We start from the raw sequence: 18,785 nt of genomic DNA, 5'->3' as shown, positions 1-18,785 counted from the left end.
ATGCAGGCAGAAGTCAGGTGCTAAATCTGTATGCTGATGAATTGACTCAGGCTGTTCAAATAGTGTCAATTGCTTGGACTGGGTTTTTATAGAGTGGAGCTGTCCCCTCTGGTTGGTTCCTGCTGTCTGGCTAAACTGTCATCCCTGTTGTTAAGCACGAACTTTAAAAAAAGTCTGCTGCCATCTACATGAATACAAATCCACGGGTGTGCACACACATGTATGCAATCACTAGAGCGAGTGTACTTTTCTTTCATGAGTAAATACACAGATTCAGCTAGGCATCCAATTTTGCAATCTCTTGCTCCAGATGAATATTTGGATTGCTGTCTATGAAAATAGTGCTTTTTCAGACTTTTTTTCTTTAAGCTTCAAGAGTCTTGCTATAGTATCAGCAGATTATGCAGAAGTGTGGAACTAGTAATCCTGAAAATCTTTTCATTACCTCTTTTATTTTCTGCCTCATGGACTTCAAGATTTTTATATTCAAATCTTTCTCCCCCAGCTCATTGTTACATACAAATGTTTCACGTAATTAAATGATAAATGAATAGAACAGCAAAGAAAGCTGCAAATGTTTAAGGATGGTATTGAAATTATTTTGAGAAATCCCATTGTTCTCCTTTTTTTCTCTTCTTTCAAGGGGCTGGTTTATCATTCTCATATCACTAAAGGATAACTTTGGAATCAGAACCATATGGAATAGAATTTGACTCTATAAAATGTGGAGAAAAATAATAGCTCTCCTTGTGTAACTAGCAATAATCTTCCAAGGCTATCTGCAGGGTGTGGCATAGAAAAATTAAGATGTGAGCTGCGATGATGTGATTGAAGTCCTGGCTGGTTTTATGTGTTTGCACATAAAAACACACACATGAAAAACAGATGGACCGTCAATCATATAATCATGACTGTCATCTAGATTTTTTTTACCATATCCCATGAAACTGCAAAGTACTTTCCCAAGGACACAACCTTGTAACATTCATCTTTACAATAATGATTGGTCTGACTAGTATATATTTATTGTGACTAGACTTTTGCCATGAGGATTATAATTGCCCTTTTGCCATGAGGATTATAACAGCAATAGGAATAGCACTTCAATTTATATACCACTTCATAGTGCTTTATAGACCTCTCTAAATGATTTACAAAGTCAGTATAGCCCCCAACAATCTGGGTCCTCATTTTATCGACCTCAAAAGGATGGAAGGCTGAGTCAACCTTGAGTCAGTGAGGATTGTGACTTCTGACAGTGAGCTGAATTAGCCTGCAATATTGCATTCAAACCACTGCACCACCATGGCTCTTAGTGGTGGTGTTTTGGTATTTTCTATCCAGAAGTGCTCATTTTGATTGTATTTATTTAAATTATTTAGATAAGAATATATATGTAATGTTATATTATTATATAATCATATAAACTGCCAAATGACTCTGGGCAGATTACAATATTCAAAACTCCCTCTTCTTACAATATAAGCCCCCATGCCCAAAATTAAACAAGTAATTGTCCATAGCAGCAGAGTTCATATCCCTTCTGACTCAAATGCTCGAATGTTGGCAGGATCAGTCATGTCTTCAGTGCCTTGTGAAAGGTTAAGTGGAATGAGTCATCCAGATCTCTTGGAGAATGCTGTTCCACAAGGCAGGTGCTGCCACTGAAAAGGCACAACACCGGTGCCCAACAAGATGACAACAAGAGAACAAGAGGCCTGGAGCATGCTCTCTCCATTATTCCTGATGGGGCCAAGCAAAAGCAATAGGAGAAAGGCAATTTTCCTAAATGATCTTTATAAATGAATGCAGTACAGGTAGTCCTTGACTTACAACAGTTCACTTAGTGACAGTTTGAAGTTACAATGGCATTGAAAAAAATGACACGACCATTTTTCATACTTACAATCATTGCAGCATCCCCATGGTTATGTGATTGACATTCAGATGCTTGACAACTGACTCACATTTATGACGGTTGCAGTGTCCTGAGGTTGTGTGATCACCTTTTGCAACCTTCTGACAAGCAAAGTCAATGGAGAAAGCAGTTTCCCTTACCAACCATGTTACTAATTTAACAACTGCAATGATTCACTTAACAACAGTGGCAAGAAATGTCAGAAATGAGGCAAAAGTTCCTTTACAAATTTCTCACTTAGTAACATAAATTTTTGAGCTCAATTGTAGTTGTAAGTTGAGGACTACCTATATCTGTGATACAATAGCAATATGTAAAATAATAATCAAGATTTAATATTGCACTTGGCTACTGAATGTTTTACACCTGTTCCTTCATTAATAATCTGTTCCACAAAAATCTTTTTCCATAGTACCCAGATCATTTAATAATGCTATCAAAACAGTAAGAAATGTCAAAAGAAAAGATAATTTCCTTTGAGGGAGATAGAAATACATTTTAGAACTCTTAATTTCAAATTTTTTAAAATGCAGAATCATTGCATAAATGGGGCAAATTGGCAAAGCACCTGATTTTTGGAGCACTATTCACCCTTTTGTTCAATTCTCATTCAGACAATTCATAGGTTTCTTTCTCTCTCTCTTTTTAAATGGTGAATTTTATTTCGGTCCCTAAGCAATGACTGATGATGATGATGATGATGATGATGATGATGATGATCTGTAAACTTGCTGTTCACTTGAAGGACCTATTCAGAGAAAGGGTTGTCCAATCTCCTGTTTCAGTCAAGACTGATTGATTGATTGATTGAGTGCCATTGAGTACTCAATCAATAGTCAATGGTATGCACTCTTGGCAATCACATTAAAAGATCTTTTCTGGGATGAACTATTCCCAGTCTGGCTCTTCAAGTCATCCATTGCCAGTGTAAAAAGGTATATTTACCCTCCTTCTGGACAGCCTCTTCCTTCCTTCCCTTCCACCTTTCCTTGTTGAGTGACCTGAGTGAGAATTCTGATTGTTTATGATCTATTTAGTTTTATTGCTATTCATGGTATTCTTAAGAGTCTTCTCTAGTACCAATATTCCATAGCTTCAATATCCTTTTTATCCTGCTTCTTCAAAAGTGATCTTTCACATTCATAGAGAATATTTGAACAATTGTGAACCTTGTAGGTACTGTATTGAGTCATAGTTCATCCATAGATGAAGACCATTGGTTCATTAGCTTTTCTCTGATTATAAAATCCACTGCAGCTCTACCAGGTTGTCTTCTGCCTGGGTTGACTTTCCCATAATTCAACAATGGCATTACTAAATTCAGTGAATATTCTCTATTTGAATTATAGGTGTTAAGGAATTAAGGAATTTATCTCTATAGCTTTAGTTTGCTTAGTCAACAGTTTCCACTTACCCATATCATATTCAGTGGTGGGATTCAATATTTTTTACTACCAGTTCTGTGGGCGTGGCTTGGTGGGCATGGCAGGGGAAGGATACTGTAAAATCTCCAGTCAAAGGTGGTATTTGCCGGTTCTCTGAACTACTCGAAATTTCTGCTACCGATTCTCCAGAACTAGTCAGAACCTGCTGAATACCACCTCTGATCATATTGCACATGCTCCACAACAGAGTTTTTCTTTTTATTGTCAGATGTTAAATAGACTCTTTTTACCCTGGATTACTAGAAATGCACTCTCTAACTCAAACTCTTTCTTTGATAGAAATCTGAAAATTGCATTATAAAAAATAATATCAAGACGATTGGATAAATATTTATTGGCACAGGTTAATTGAATAATTCCAGTGACTAAGTGAGCCATTATGCTGATTGGTACTCTGTCTTTCTTCACCCAACAGTAGTACTGATCTAGTTCTATGATACATTACACCAGGGCTGTCAAACCTAGCCTGTGGACCAGATGCATCACATGTTGGCCATGCCCATGCCCGGTTTAGTGAAAGGGAAATTTTTTTTGATACATCCTGTGACACTGCCATGATGACGTGAGTTTGAGTTTGACACCCTTGCACTACACCATTAAGAAGCTCTTACTATGCTGATATCTGCTTGCATGCAAACAATTTGTTTTCCTTTTTTCTTTACATTAGCTACCATCAAGTACATATGTGTTTTGTTTGTACTACTTACAAAGCAGTGGGTGATGCACCTGAAACAAAAATAAATTTAATGAAATCAACAGGACTCCTGAAAATGCAGTCAGACTGATCTATTTATTTGTCAGTCAGCTGCACAGTATCTGTTACAGCTCCAGGAAGGTCCCTAGATTAAATGATATTCAATCATTTATAATGCTTGCCTCTTAATCTACATTGGTCTCGTTTTAGTTAGAGGCTTAATTAAATCAGGAGCTAAATTAGATGAAAGGGCTTACATATACTGGCTTGCTTTTAATAGTGGTATTTACAGTATATTCTTGAATAAACTTTCTTCTTAGTTCTGGTAGATATATACGTGATCAAAGTATGACCATCAGATCTTGACTTCAAAAATCCAGCTGGTGACAGCAAGGAAGTACAGTATAGAAAATCCTAAATCTTTGCTGAAATCTGGTAGTTAATGGAATCCAAATCAGAAGACTTTGAATTTGCACCACTATCATAGCAGGGATTTTTTTTTACCATCCAGGGGCCAAGTCAGGTGTAGTTTGAGAGAAATTACACTTCCTATAATTTTTGATATCCTGATTATTTGTTATTGTGATCTATTCTGTCCATGCCTATCCTTTTTTACAAAGATCTTTTGTATTGAGGGAAGAACAGGCTTATACTGTGATTATATTATAAAAAAGGACCTAATTTCTATATCTCTAGGTTGATTAGGGGGAAAAATTGTGAATGTTTACAATCTGTGCATCACATCTAAATCTGAGCAATAAAATGTTATGAGATAGAGGGATCAGATGGTCACTCCTAGTGCTTTGTTTTTTTTACTGATTGTCTGAATTCAGAAACATTTACTATTGACAAAACCATTTCATCTTTCCATTTCTATTTTGCCACATTAACTGGGAATAACAATTTAGCAGGTCTAGATTTACAATGTGTTATGCATGCCTACAATCATATGCCTAATGATCAGAGAACAAATCCAACTATGTCTAATGGGATTTACTTCTGAATAGACATATATAAAATCTCAAATTTAAACAAAAAGGCAAAGGTCATATTAGAAATGGAATTTATCTGAAAAATCACTATTCCAAATCCATAGCTGCAATTATCAGAATCAATTTAGAACAGAGATTTTAAGATCTATAAAATGTTGGATTGTGATGAATGTATTCTTTTGCTATATGAGAAAAACTAAATTCTGCTTTTTTTTTAATTTTCAAATTACAAAGTGCTAAGATGTAAGTCCTAAGAAATCTAACACCTATTTTTTTTTAAATACAAGTTGCTTTTGTTCAATGCACCATCACTCCTCATCTGGCTTGATCCTTTAATGGGTCCCCAGTTGTCTCTTCAAAATCTCAAACCTCAACCAAAATTGCTGGACAATCTCTTCTTTATATGTAAAGGCTTAACTTGAGTGAACGAAAATTCATCACGAGAAAGCAGGATTCATTTCTAGAGATTCGTTGTTTTATGAGATAGAGCTTATAACAGCCTGGAAAACCATTCTCATGGACCTGTGTTGGCTATCAAATTCCCATGATGGAACATCTCATGATCTGGTACAGGAGTGAAAAGGAGATTTGCAGTTACCTGCTAGGTGAGGCAAATATACAAACAAGCAACACTTAAGCCCTTCATCACCTTCAAAGCAACAAAGCCAGGAAAACAAAGAATTCTGCTTATACCATCTGTGCTCTCAGATACTCAGAATTCAGAGGCTGTTTATAATTATGTTCTGGTAAGCAAAATATTAATTAAATTCTTCTGGTACAATGCATGAAAGTAATAGATGATATAACTAAATTCATGGATATAGCCGAACAGTGATGTACTGTATAGCACTAAACACAGAGATTGGTGAACAAAACCACAGACCATGGTTAAAAAAGCCATAACTTAGAAAAAGTGTGAACCAAGTCAATAGCTGAATCAAATATAAGAATATTTTGAATATATCAGATTTAAATCAGCCTCTACTTTAGTCAATTTTTATTTTTTTAAAAAAAGTTTTACATTTGTTCTAAAACATTAATCATACAGGAGATAAAATACAGAGAATAATAAAATGGTAATAGAAAATAAATGAAGGCATAAAACAGTTTATATGGTGACAATAATCCCAATCATTAAAAATACTGTTTTGTACAAGAGTCATGCTTTCTCTTGTGTCATTTTACTTTTACTCTAATTTCTTTCATTTTTTTTCTCTTCTTCCATCTATTTTTTCCCCTAAGATCCAATCAATCATCTGTTTAACACAGAAAACATCTCATTGTCCTTCACTGTCCAGCTTCTGTTATAAACAACTGGGTTTTGTTGCTTGGAGTAGAGCAAAAGCAGATCAAACTCTACTTCTAAATGTAAAACTGACATTTAGTATGCTCGGTTCATTGATTTCCTCCAACACCATCTTATCTGGAATATTATCTTGAACCAAAAGATATAATGGAGAAGTTTCAAAGCAGGCTTCACACATCAAGATAACCCACAATGTAAATTACATAAGATCTGAAAATTATATCTAATACCCAGGCAATTAGCACAGATGCCCCTCAAGACTGCACTCTCCAATTGCTTTTCTCTCTTTATACCAATGGCGCGTGTCTAGGGATCACTGTAAAAGTACTGAAGTTTGCAGGTGATGCAAACAGCCATTGGTCTCATTTGTGACAGTGATGAGTCTGCATATAAAGGGGAGGTTGAACAGCTAGCCCTATGGGGCAGCCAAAACAATCTGGAGCTGAACATGGTTAAAACTGTAGAGATGAGAGTGGATTTTAGGAGGAGCCCACTTATTCTACCACCTCTTACTATATTCCACAGCACAGTATTAGCAGTAGAATCCTTCAAGTTTTTGGGTTCTATAATCTCCCAAGATTTGAAATGGACACCTAACATTAGAACCATCATTAAAAAGCAAAATGAGCAATGCCCTTCCTGTGTCAACTCAGGAAATTCAAAAGTGCCCTGGAGCTGTTTTATGGTTTTACAGAGAAATTATGGAGTCTGTAATTTGTACTTTTATAACTGTCTAGTTTGGTACAGCAACCAAACAGGACAAATACAGATTCTAATGGATAGTTAGGATTGCAAAAAGAACAATTGCAAGCAGTCTGCCTTTCATTGAAGATCTGTATATTGCACAGGTCAGAAGGAGGGGTAAGAAAAAAACTACTGACCCCTCACATCCCAAACAGAAACTGTTTCAACTCCACCCTTTGGGATGCTGTTATAGGACATTGCATGCCAAAACAATTAGACACAAGGACAGTTTCTTTCTAAATGCCATCAGTCTGTGAATACCCAATTCTCACAGTACTGTCTAATGCAGTGGTGGCTAACCTTTTTGGGCTCCTGTGCCAAAAATTGTGTGCACGCTTGCACTTGTTTGCTTGCCAGCACCCAGAAGGCAATGCACACATCCCCCCACCCCCCTGCACATGTGTGTGCAATCCCCTTCCCTCCCCCCGCCACCCCCTTACCTGCATTGTGCCTCTCAGCTGATTTTCAGCCTGTTTGAGGCCTTCTTTGGCCTCCCAGAGGCTTGAGGGAAGCCTCTACAGCCTTTGCAGGCTGAAAAATAGAGCCGTTTCATCACTTCCAGTATTTCTGGAAATACAAAAAGTGATGAAATGGGCCTATTTTTCAGCCTGCAAAGTCTTCCCTCAAGCCTCTGGGAGGCCAAAAAAGACCTCAAATGGGTCAAAAATCAACTGGGAAGCGCGCGCATGCGCAGTGAGATAAGTTTGCCTGGGGCTCGTGTGCCCGCACAAATGGCTCTGCGTGCCATCTGTGGCACGCGTGTCATAGATTCACCATCACGGGTCTAATGTCTATGATTGTACATTTATCTATGTGTATGGCTGTATTATTATTATTATCCTTCTTATCTTTACTATCGACTCTTATTGGTATTATTATAATTGTTATTATTCTGTTGCTTTCAAAATGTCTGTCTTAGTGTCCTGTGTGAATCTATTTAAAAAATAATACTTAAAGCAAAATGTGAAGTTGGCCACTATCTCCATTAGAATTTTTTAGGGTCCCCCTTCCCCATGTTATTCCTGTAGGGTGATTGTCAAGCAGCCTTCCTTCTTCTGGAGAATGTTTCCATTTTCGGAAACAATCTCAACTTTCAGTTTGTGAAAATTGCCTAGATTTGCTCTTATGTTGAGGGATCTAACTGCATGATTTACCTTAGAGGAACAATTGCCAGCAGCTTATCTAGGCCACCACTGCTAGTGTCACCAAATATTGCCAAATCCTGAATTAGCAGGATAAATATTGGGGCTTCCCAGACATTTATAGGACAGAAAGACATAAATCAATAGTGCTAAAGCAAAAGCAACTGGATTTGCAGAACTTCGTCAAGTTGTTGAAAGATGAACGACTTGCCAGGAGCTGTGGACAAATTGTAATCTTTTACTCTGAAGTCTTCATTTGACAGCAAGTGATATTAATTCCTTCTGATGACTGCAATGCTGAGAACAGGTCTTTGTGTTGAGGGAGGAATCGGTCCTAGTAGTGACTCTGCTCACTCTAAAGAGCAAACAGGGTTTTTCGGGTCATTCTCGAGAGTGCTTTTTCTTTATAAACCCACTTGGCTGATTAATGCAGACACACACTCATGTATGTATGTATGTATGTATGTATGTATGTATACACACACACACACACACACACACACACACACAGTATATATACATTGTTCAAAGCTAATCCACATTAATAGTACTAAAAGTGAAATAATGTCTATCTCAGAATAAACTTATCTGACCTTTCAATGTTAAGTCACAACTTGAGCAGGTCCCACCTCAACTCTCTAGTTCTTGCCAGTTTAATTCTGTTCATCAAGGATAATTTCTGTCAAAAATGAGAATATGGTTGGAAAAAGCAGCCATACACACATTAAGCAACATAATATGTAATATAATCAGGAAGATGGAGAAAGACAGAAATAATTACAATTTGAGAACAGGAACAAAAAATAAATGCCATAGTACATGTTTATTCTGAGTTTGGATTGATTTTCTTACATTTATAAAAGAAGTAAAAGTGTCCTTTTAGCATTTGTATTGCAATAAAAATATATCAAATTAAAATCCTATGTTAAAGCACAGATAACTTTCTCCTAAATGGTGCTGTTCATGTTTTTGACTAACTCTCTCTTCTGTACCTTTGGATAAGGTAACAAGCTTTATCCCCTTATTCCCTTCAAGGTACTCAGCATCATTCACTCTCCTACCTTCTGATCCTAAAATAAGTCTGATTATCTATGTAAGCTTACAGAATTCAACTGTAATTAACAGCTGATAAATTTTCCTTTCTTTGTCTTAACTAATAGTTTTAATATTTAGCTAGAATACAACTATATAAATTATAAATATCAGTTGGTGGGTGTTTTCTGTCTCTGGATTTCACAAACCGTTGTCTTTTATTTGTTATCTATTAAATCTGAACACTATGAGTCAGTGACTGCAATAAAAAAACTGAATTGTTACACATATGAAAACGATTAATGGTTTATTCTTTCAACATTTTATGCATGTTGCCTTGTGTTTATTAAGCAAATAAGTGATCTAGAATTGTTAAAAATAATTTTTTTAAAGATTGGATGTGCTTGGATTCTTGGAATCTGCCTAGAATTTCAAAGGAATACAGGCAAATATCAGGAATAAAATAATTATAACAGGAAACATGCACGAAATAATGACATTTGAAATGTAAACATCTCCAAAAACAGATAATTTTCACTCAGTTTTACCTCCAGGGTCATGTTGATTTAATGCTAAATTTAAATAATATATTCCTATGGAATCCCAGGAAATTGTCAATTCCCAATGCTCCCTAGCAACTGGAGGCTTGCCCTTGAGCTTGATTTTCTAATTAACCAATAATCACTGATTCCATGAGTGTCACAAAAGAAAAAAAATAAGAAGAAATATTGACTTTTTTACCCTAAAGCCAAACCCATTTTTCTAAAGAAAGTCAGGCAGGAGAGCATAGAGTTAGGCTGCTAAGCTTCTGGCCCATGTGTCATGCACTGGCCACACCCACACCCGGTTTAGCAAAGGGGGGGAAAGTCATGATACATCACGTGATGCCACCATGATGTCATGAATTGGACACCCCTGAGTGAGATGAATCTACCACAAAGGCCAATTAAAAAGAGTTCTCATTCTCCAACCTTAGCATTCCAGAGCCTCCTTGTTGAGTACTGGATGAGAAGGTGCTGCCTCAAAAACCCAGACCTGAGAAGCCATTGTAAGACTATGACTCTCTAAAATTTAAAAATCTCAGTCTAAATTTGTTATCTTCACCTCCCAGTTTTTCTTTTGTGTTTTGTCTTTTAGTTTCTAATCCCGCAAGCTAGCAAGGTCTTGTTTATATTGATCATCCCTATGCTCCTCTAGAAGTTGCCCTGTCAGCTGCAGGATTAAAAAAAAAAGCTTTGAATAAATAAGCATTAATCTGTTGATAATGAAGAAACATGATTAGATTTCTGTTGTTTATTGCTTGCTTGTCTTTTGAGAGCTTGGCACTGAAAGTAAAATGCCTAAATTGGATTCTTAGAAGTTGAGATATTGATTTATTTAAATGATCTAACCAACTTCAATGCTTGCCTGAACACAACAGAATCAGAGTTCAAAGCGTAATACAGAATCAGTCTTTAGAGTCTAGAGTATAATCATTTGGTGGTTGACTCTTTTTGCAGTTATGACTGTGATGAAAAACTTATTTTGCAAGCAGTCTTTGTATTTATGACCTTCACAGGTCTGTAAAGCCAAGCAAAAGCTGAAGCAAGACTGCAAATAAAGTTGTTGTTTCACTTAGCAACCATTTCACTTAACAACCAAATTACCGGTCCCGATTGTAGTTACTGAACAAGGAATACCTGTACAAGTGCTTTTTTCCTTGACTCGGATTTCTGTTGCTCTCCTTGCATTTCAGTGCCAGGCAAATCAGCCAAATGTGGAGAAAGAGACATCATTCTTATTGACTTCCAGGAATTTGGTTCAGTTACACAGCAACAGGAGTATTCGAAATTAGTCTTCCATGACAGATAAAATAACTTTAACCAAAGCAGGTAATAACACAGGAATAATTTTTGATATCATACAAATTGTACAAGAATTTTTTTAAATGTTAGAAATTGCCTGCTCTTACCACATTCAGACAAAAAAGTTGGAATGCTAGATATTTGCAGTTAGTCTAGTCATGCTATCCATGCTCTCTTGTTGATGGCATGATTTGGTTAGTGAAGGCGACAAAAGAGTAATGCTGGGATGAATATCTGGAATTTGATAAAGCAATCCTTGTATGCGAGTATCCTCTAAATATATTGGACTTCAACTCCCACAATTCTTAGGCAGCATGCTCATTCCTTTCCCCCAACCCCAGTCTGCATTTCCAAGTATTAGATAATACTCTGGAAAGGGACTGATACAGCAGTGGGATTCAAATTCTTTTACTACCAGTTCTGTGGGTGTGGCTTGGTGGACGTGTGCGTAGCTTTGTGTGTGAGGCAGGGGAAGGCTGCTGCAAAATCTCCAAAATCTCCCCACTTCACTAACCTGATTTCCAGCTCCATTTTCCTGTGCAGGGCAACAAAAGAAGAGCCAGCCAATCAGCTGGGACTCAGGAGGTAGAGAATAGTTGGGGGCAGGTCTAGTCAGAGATGGTATTTGCCGGTTCTCCGAACTACTTAAAATTTCTGCTACCAGTTCTCCAGAACTGGTCAGAAGCTGCTGAATACCACCTCTGGGCTAATGATGTTATCTATTTGGATAATGAAATGTCTGCAAGCAAACAATCAACTCATAGAGCACCAAAAACTCCACAGTTTAACTCTGAGCTATAGGAATTCTCTTCTACGAGATCTCATTAACGGTACTGCTATGAGATCATTCGACATGCAACAATTATTTCCTCCCAAGATGGCTATAATGGGAGTATCGTTGATGTGTGACACCTCGGGCCTACCTTATTGTTGGGGAGACTGGAGCGATTAAGCCAGGCTGCAGATGCTAGAGAGTTGTAGCAAGTATTACAAGAAAGAGAATGTACTCTGTGACCTGTCCTATATATCTCCTAAGCTAGCTTGCTGCTTTGGGGTGAGTCTGCTGTTGATGTTCCATCATCAGAAATCTAATTGGTTGGAGAACTTCAAATGGAAAACAGCAGCTTGGCTGAAGAGGAGAAACAAGAGAATTGCTTCTGCCAATATGGCTAATCTCTTTGGTTGGACTTTATAATATGATTAATAGTTTGATAGACATTCTTCAGAAGAGACTGTTTATTTATGATTTATTAATGTATTTGTAACCTGTTCTGAGAGCTTAAAGGGGTAAATAAATTGATGAATCTTGCCAACTTTATTGATGTGAAGCATTTGCAATTCTGACACTTGCAATTGTTCGTCTTCTGCCCACATTTCTACATGAAGGGATTTCAAACAGAGTGGTGTTACTGAATACATGAGACTGAAGCATGGGTTGTTACTTAAAGTGATATCTTCCAAACATTTGAGTAAAACAACTGATCTGTTAACATCTAAATAAAAATTCACTACCCTCCTCCTAACACCACTGCTTATTTTTGAAATAACAATAATTGTTGAGATGCATGAGTCTTTTTTCCCCAAAAATATTAATATTTAAAATATTCCTTTTTGTAAAGGGTATGGAAGATAAGGAAAAAAGGGGTTACTATGGCAATCTTTAATACTGGGTTCTCACTCTATTGTGCAGTTCTGTGCAAAACTGAAATCTGATAATTGTTACTGAGGGACAAAAATAAAAAATTGGGTGTATCCAGCAGGGCAGTTCTTACATTTTTAATCTGCTGTAATTCTGCGCTTTAAAAACTTTCTTTCCTTTATAATTGCAGAAATAAGGGAAAGATTTGTATATTTTTTCTACGTTGTTTTTCAAATTCTTCCTCTTCTTCTTTATTGTTATTTGTTTTTTAATTGATCTTGTGTATTTTAATTCATATTTTATTTTCTCTGTTATATTGGGAATTGTCCAGAGTCTTTCTGGAGTTGGGCAGTGCAGTTAGTCCTTGACTTACAACCACAATTGAGCCCAAAATTTCTGTTGCTAAGTGAAACATTTTCAATATGAATTTTGCCCCATTTTACAACCATTTTGGCCCCAGTTGTTAAGTGAATCACTGCAGCTGTTAAGTTAGTAAAACATTTTTGTAACAAATATGAAAATTAATATTGTGAGGTAGGAAAAGAAATAACATGTGGAACTTGACAGATTTTAAAATAAGATAGTAAAATATGCTTGTTTATATGTTTGTTTTATTACAATTGGGAGTAGGAAGACACTTTGTTTTAAGTGTAATGGTAGCACAACCAAGAACTAAAAGGAGATAAATAATAGAAAATACAAATTAACATGCATTTATGAATGGCTATTTGAAATATATAATATGTTAAATACTACAAATATGACTACTAATGTAGAATTTATAATAAAAGAAGTGATGTTAAGAATATAGAGATTGACATAAAACAGTATATGAGAACATTGAATGATTAAGATTGATAATATGTATTCATATCAAATTATATAAGAAAGTTAATGATATCATTGTCATGCTTGTGTATATAGAAACAAAAAATAAAAAATGTATTTAAAATGTTAGTAAAACATTTATTAAATGAATTTGGCTTCTGGTTAGATCACAAACGGTTATCACATGATCCTCAGACATTGCAACCATCACAGGTATGAACCAGTTGATAAGAACCCAAATTCTGATCATATGACGATGAGGATATTGCAATGGTCATAACTGTGAAAAATGATCATAAGTCCCTTTTTCAGGGCCATTGTAACTTTGAACGGTCACTAAATTAATGGTTGTAAGTCAAGGACTAAATCAAAGTAATTAAACTAAATTATATGTGTGAGGGCTATACTTGGCAAAATCCAGTAGCCAGTAGGGCAGGTTTCCTAGAGGCTAGGAAAGACAGCATCATAATGAGTCCATTCCAACCTAACTACTTGTAATTTTACAATTATTAGGAGTTCAGGCCAATAATGTGTTGTAGAAAACTATGTTTTGCCACTGTTTTATATGTAAGGTTTGCATTTATTAATAATGCTTAGAAAATCATTATTTCTTGAAATAATTGACAAAAGACCTGTTCAAATCAGATTTGGCTGCCAATAAATAGATCGTGCTGGATTTAGATCTCTTATAAAGAGAAAAAATAAGCTTGTTATCAATTAAAAAAATCAACCTTCAAAGTATAACATTGCCCTCTGGTGGAAGAAGCTCATTATACAGAAATAACATTTATCTAATGAGCAAATTTCTTTGTAGAATGTACACACTATTAAATCACCTTATTCCCACCTGAAACTTTCCAATTATTAAAAATTCTATCAGAAGATCTGCTTTCTCATTTTTAGCAACAGCCATTTAGCCTAGCTATTCTGACTGATTATAAATAAAATATTCAAAACCCATAGTAGGCTGGTAATTTAAATTTACCCAATTTTAAAACAACATAAATATTATGCAGATTATATATAATTTTTATCAGAGTTCTTTATATCCCTTTATCAAAACTTTTACATGAAATTGGAGGAGGAAGTACATATTAGATGCATTCTCAAAACATATTAAACCTTATTTAGGATTAGCCATGAGTAAGAAACTTACTTAAGAGTGCCATACTCTGCTCCCTTAGCAAGATAAATATGTGCTTTAAAAAAATGGTTTTTAATTTCTTATTTAAATTTTTAATTTCTTATTTAAAACATTTAATGCAGAAATATAGTTAAATATGATTCACTTTCTGGCTAAAACAATCTTCAATAAACAGATATAGAAAATTCAATTAGCAATATTTACCTTGGGATAGCATTCAATTCCCCCCGCCACACATATTACTTTTTTAGCTACCCTGTAGTTTTCATGTATAGCAACAGAAGGTGTTACAGTGTTGATTTCTAAATCAGGGTATAAGAAGGGAAGAAGAGTGGGTTTAACATTTAATATTCATTATTTTAGAAATAAGGCTGATTCACTGTGAAGGTGGCCATTCATGCGTCATCATTACTGACATCAACAACAATATCGTACAAGAAGAAGGCAAAATTGGATGTATATTCACATTGAAATGTGCCTGTGTCAATTCACACATATTGTTATGTTGATATTTATGAGAGGTTATATTATTATTCCTGATCATACAGTCAAACAGATGTTTAGATTGGATTATTATGCTTAGTTGCACAAGCATATAAACTAGGTGTTTGTCAAAGTAATAAACAAAATATTTAGACTGGATTTGGCATTAATATCAACTTTTTGAATTATGTGTAGACTAGGACATGGGATAGGCAGATGTTTTTTTGATGACGTTAAAAGTATCATCGCAGGATGTAAAAATTGTTCCAAGTAAAGCTGCTTTCTGCAATTGATTATTCTGATTTTGTCAATGTTGATAGTGTTCAAATTGTGCTTCAGATGTTCAGACTGAGTTTGGCATTTTTATCTACCTATCGAATTTTTATCGAGGATCTGGGATAGGCAAATCTGGATGTTTGATGGTGTTACAGATATCATTGCAGGATAGAAGCTGTTCCAAGTAAAGCTGCCTTCTGCAATTGACTGATGGCAAATTTGTCAATGCCTATGGTGTTCAAGCGCTGCTCCAGTTGTTGTGGGATTGCACCCAAGATGCCTACCCTTGGTACTACCTTTGCTTGCCTTTGCCATTGTCGTTCTATTTCTATTTGTAGGTCTTTGTATTTTGTTGTCTTCTCCACTTCTTTCCCCGCAGTAAGGCACTACCTTGATGTGGTTGTGGGACTTGTGTGCTCTGAGGAAGATGAGAGCTATGCCAGAGATTCAACCATACTGGACAGGTCTCATCGGAGGAGTCAGACAAAGAGTGTCTTTGTCTCCCATAAAAAATATGGTGAGACGTAAATTTCAGAAAGCCATACCGGCTTGGGTGTTGCCTGGGTTAACAAGGTCCATGCTAGATGTTGGAGTTTCTGGATATCTGGTGAAAAATGGACTACAGGACTCAGAACTGTTGGCTGAGCAACCAGGGCCAGCAGCTGCAGAACTACTGGAAGAAAAGATATTTACCCAGCGCAAAAATACAGTGATTGAAAACAAAGAAATTATTATTACTATTTTTGTTGTTGTTGTTGTTGTTGTTGTTGTTGTTGTTGTATTGACTGCCTAGCTCCAATGGACTGGGCAGTGAACAAAACTACAAAACATGTAGCTAAAAATAGAGTCCATTAATAGTGGGCAGCACTGTGAACAGCAACCTGTGTACACATTCAGTTGGTTGTCAGGATGCTTACTCTTGATGGGAAATAAACAAGCATGAGTTGAGAATATTAAATGAAGAGACAGTTTAATTTTGCCAGATTTATGTACTTAGGATCTATTCCAGAGTATTGGTTCTTTCATTTCCACCATTAATGACCAGAATTCTCTTGAAAGAAACCCAATTCTCTTTAACTGCCTGTAACCTTCAGGCCAGAAATGCTGGTGTTTGAAAATGGCTTTACCAGACTTCAGAAACAAAGAAAACACACAGTGTTGATTTGGTATAAAGAAAATCATGATGATGCAGCAGGAAAAGGAAAAAGAAAGCAAAATGTCAATGAATGTTTTGAACTTTTCTTAAGAAAAGAGAATAAAATATCAAATCATGCACCTTGTACAAGTCGTGATTGCATTTTTATATTTCTTTTAGGTGTATTTATTCAGGAATAAGCACATAGTAAGAACTTACTGAGTAAAATATACAAGGATTGGACTGGAAAAGCTATTCCACACATAATAAACATGACAGGAGATTACTTTTTGCAATAAACTATGCACTTAACTGGACAATGGCACTGGTTGGTGCTTTCTGACAAGAGAAGGTGTTATAAGTCATGCAAATATAAATCTACCATTTTCACATTTGACATTTTCAAGTGCCTGAAAAATTGTGATGCATACTTAAATATGAAATGTTGCTATGATTGATAATATTTAGACAGGTTGGTCACTGGAAAATGTTATTTATTGTTATTGGTTAATTAAGAATGCCTGGGATTTGATATGGTTGCTTGGCCTGCCTATGTGTCTTATAATATTGCAGACTCTGGGATTTAATTCTTGTAGAAGGATCATGAAAGCCAATGGCAGACAAACCTGCCCCTGACTTTGGTATCTATTGCTTGATCAGCAGAAAAGACATAATAATATCAACAAAAGTGGGATTATAAAATAATTGCAATAACTGTAGCAGTAATAATAAAACCCTTCTCAGGCCTTGACTCGGGGGTGAAAAGGCATAAAAATAAACATGCAAATAAAATACCTGAAATATGATGAGCTTTAATAGAAAGATGCATGTGTTTGAGGATTATTATATTCCTAGTTGAAATTTTTTGAGGCAAACAATACAGTAGTTGCTGAAAAGAAGCTGCCTGTTTTAGCAAGCATTACAGGAGGCAAGTATAGTTTATTAAGAAGCTTAAGCATTACACATGATTCCTCGTAATTCAGCTTTGTAAAACTAATAAAAACAATGCAGAAACATTTGAGGTCAAAACCATTATTGACTGCAGAGCAATTGTAAGTTTTATAAGCATAAACAAAAAGAGTGAGCATATCAATATATTTAAGTTGTCTGAAGAGTGCAAGTTTTGTGAAGAGTTAAAAGGCAAGACCTGGAGACACTAGCTAGTCTGTGAAATCTGAAACAGCACACTAAAACATTGTCAGCAAAGGCAGATTAAACATTTAAGAGGGCATTTGAAATTGTTATCTTCATGGGAATTGTGCTAATATTATGATGATGGTGTTATTCATTCAGTCATGTCCAGCTCTTAGCGATTCTATGGGCCAGGTCTTTCCACATTTTCTAATCTTGCACTACTTATTTGAATTGTTCTATACTCTAGCTGGTTTCAGCTTTATGGTGTCCTGCCACTGTGTTCTTTGGCGGCCTGGTTTCCTTTTACCACTAACTCTTTCAAACGTAATTACTTTCTCCAGTGAATCTCCCCGCATGACATGGCCAAAATAAGTGAGATGCAGTTTTGTGATTTTGCCTTCTCATACTAGTACTACAGGTACAGAAAGTCCTTGACTTACAACAGTCCATTTAATGACCATTCAAAGTTACAAAACTTAACAAATGTCTCAGCAACAACAATTTTGGGTTCAATTGTGGTTGTAAGTCAAGGACTACCTGCATTCGAACTATAAATCAAAATGAACTCTATTATTATTGTGGCAGAGATTCACATACAACAGCTCAAAGGAGGAGCCTGCAAAAATGCAATAAAATCAGTAATATTCAGAGAGCCTGTTGTCAGGAAAAAGCAAACTGTTTGCTAAAGATAAGCTCTTACTATAAAAAGAACACAATGGGACTTGCATTAGTTGAAGAATGTGGTAATGAAAATAAATCGGGGATTGCTAACCTGAAAATCTATAGCAGAGAAGGTGAATTGAAATGACCAATACAGCTTATTCCAGAGATGAAAATCAAATTATTATTAGTGCAATTGGACACTGTATCTGCTATATAACAATTATATCACAGTGTGTATTTGAGCAGTATTTCGGAGATGCTAATCTAAAGCCATCAGAATTACAACTAAAAACACATGTTGGAAAAAGATATCCTTCTAATTGGAATGATTTCTGAAAATATAGTAACCATCAAGGTACATTGGAC

This window comes from Pseudonaja textilis, chromosome 3, assembly GCF_049901715.1.
Source record: "Pseudonaja textilis isolate UNSWEBS1 chromosome 3, rPseTex1.2, whole genome shotgun sequence".
Taxonomy (NCBI): Eukaryota; Metazoa; Chordata; class Lepidosauria; order Squamata; family Elapidae; genus Pseudonaja; species Pseudonaja textilis.
Note: the sequence above shows the minus strand (reverse complement) of the source record.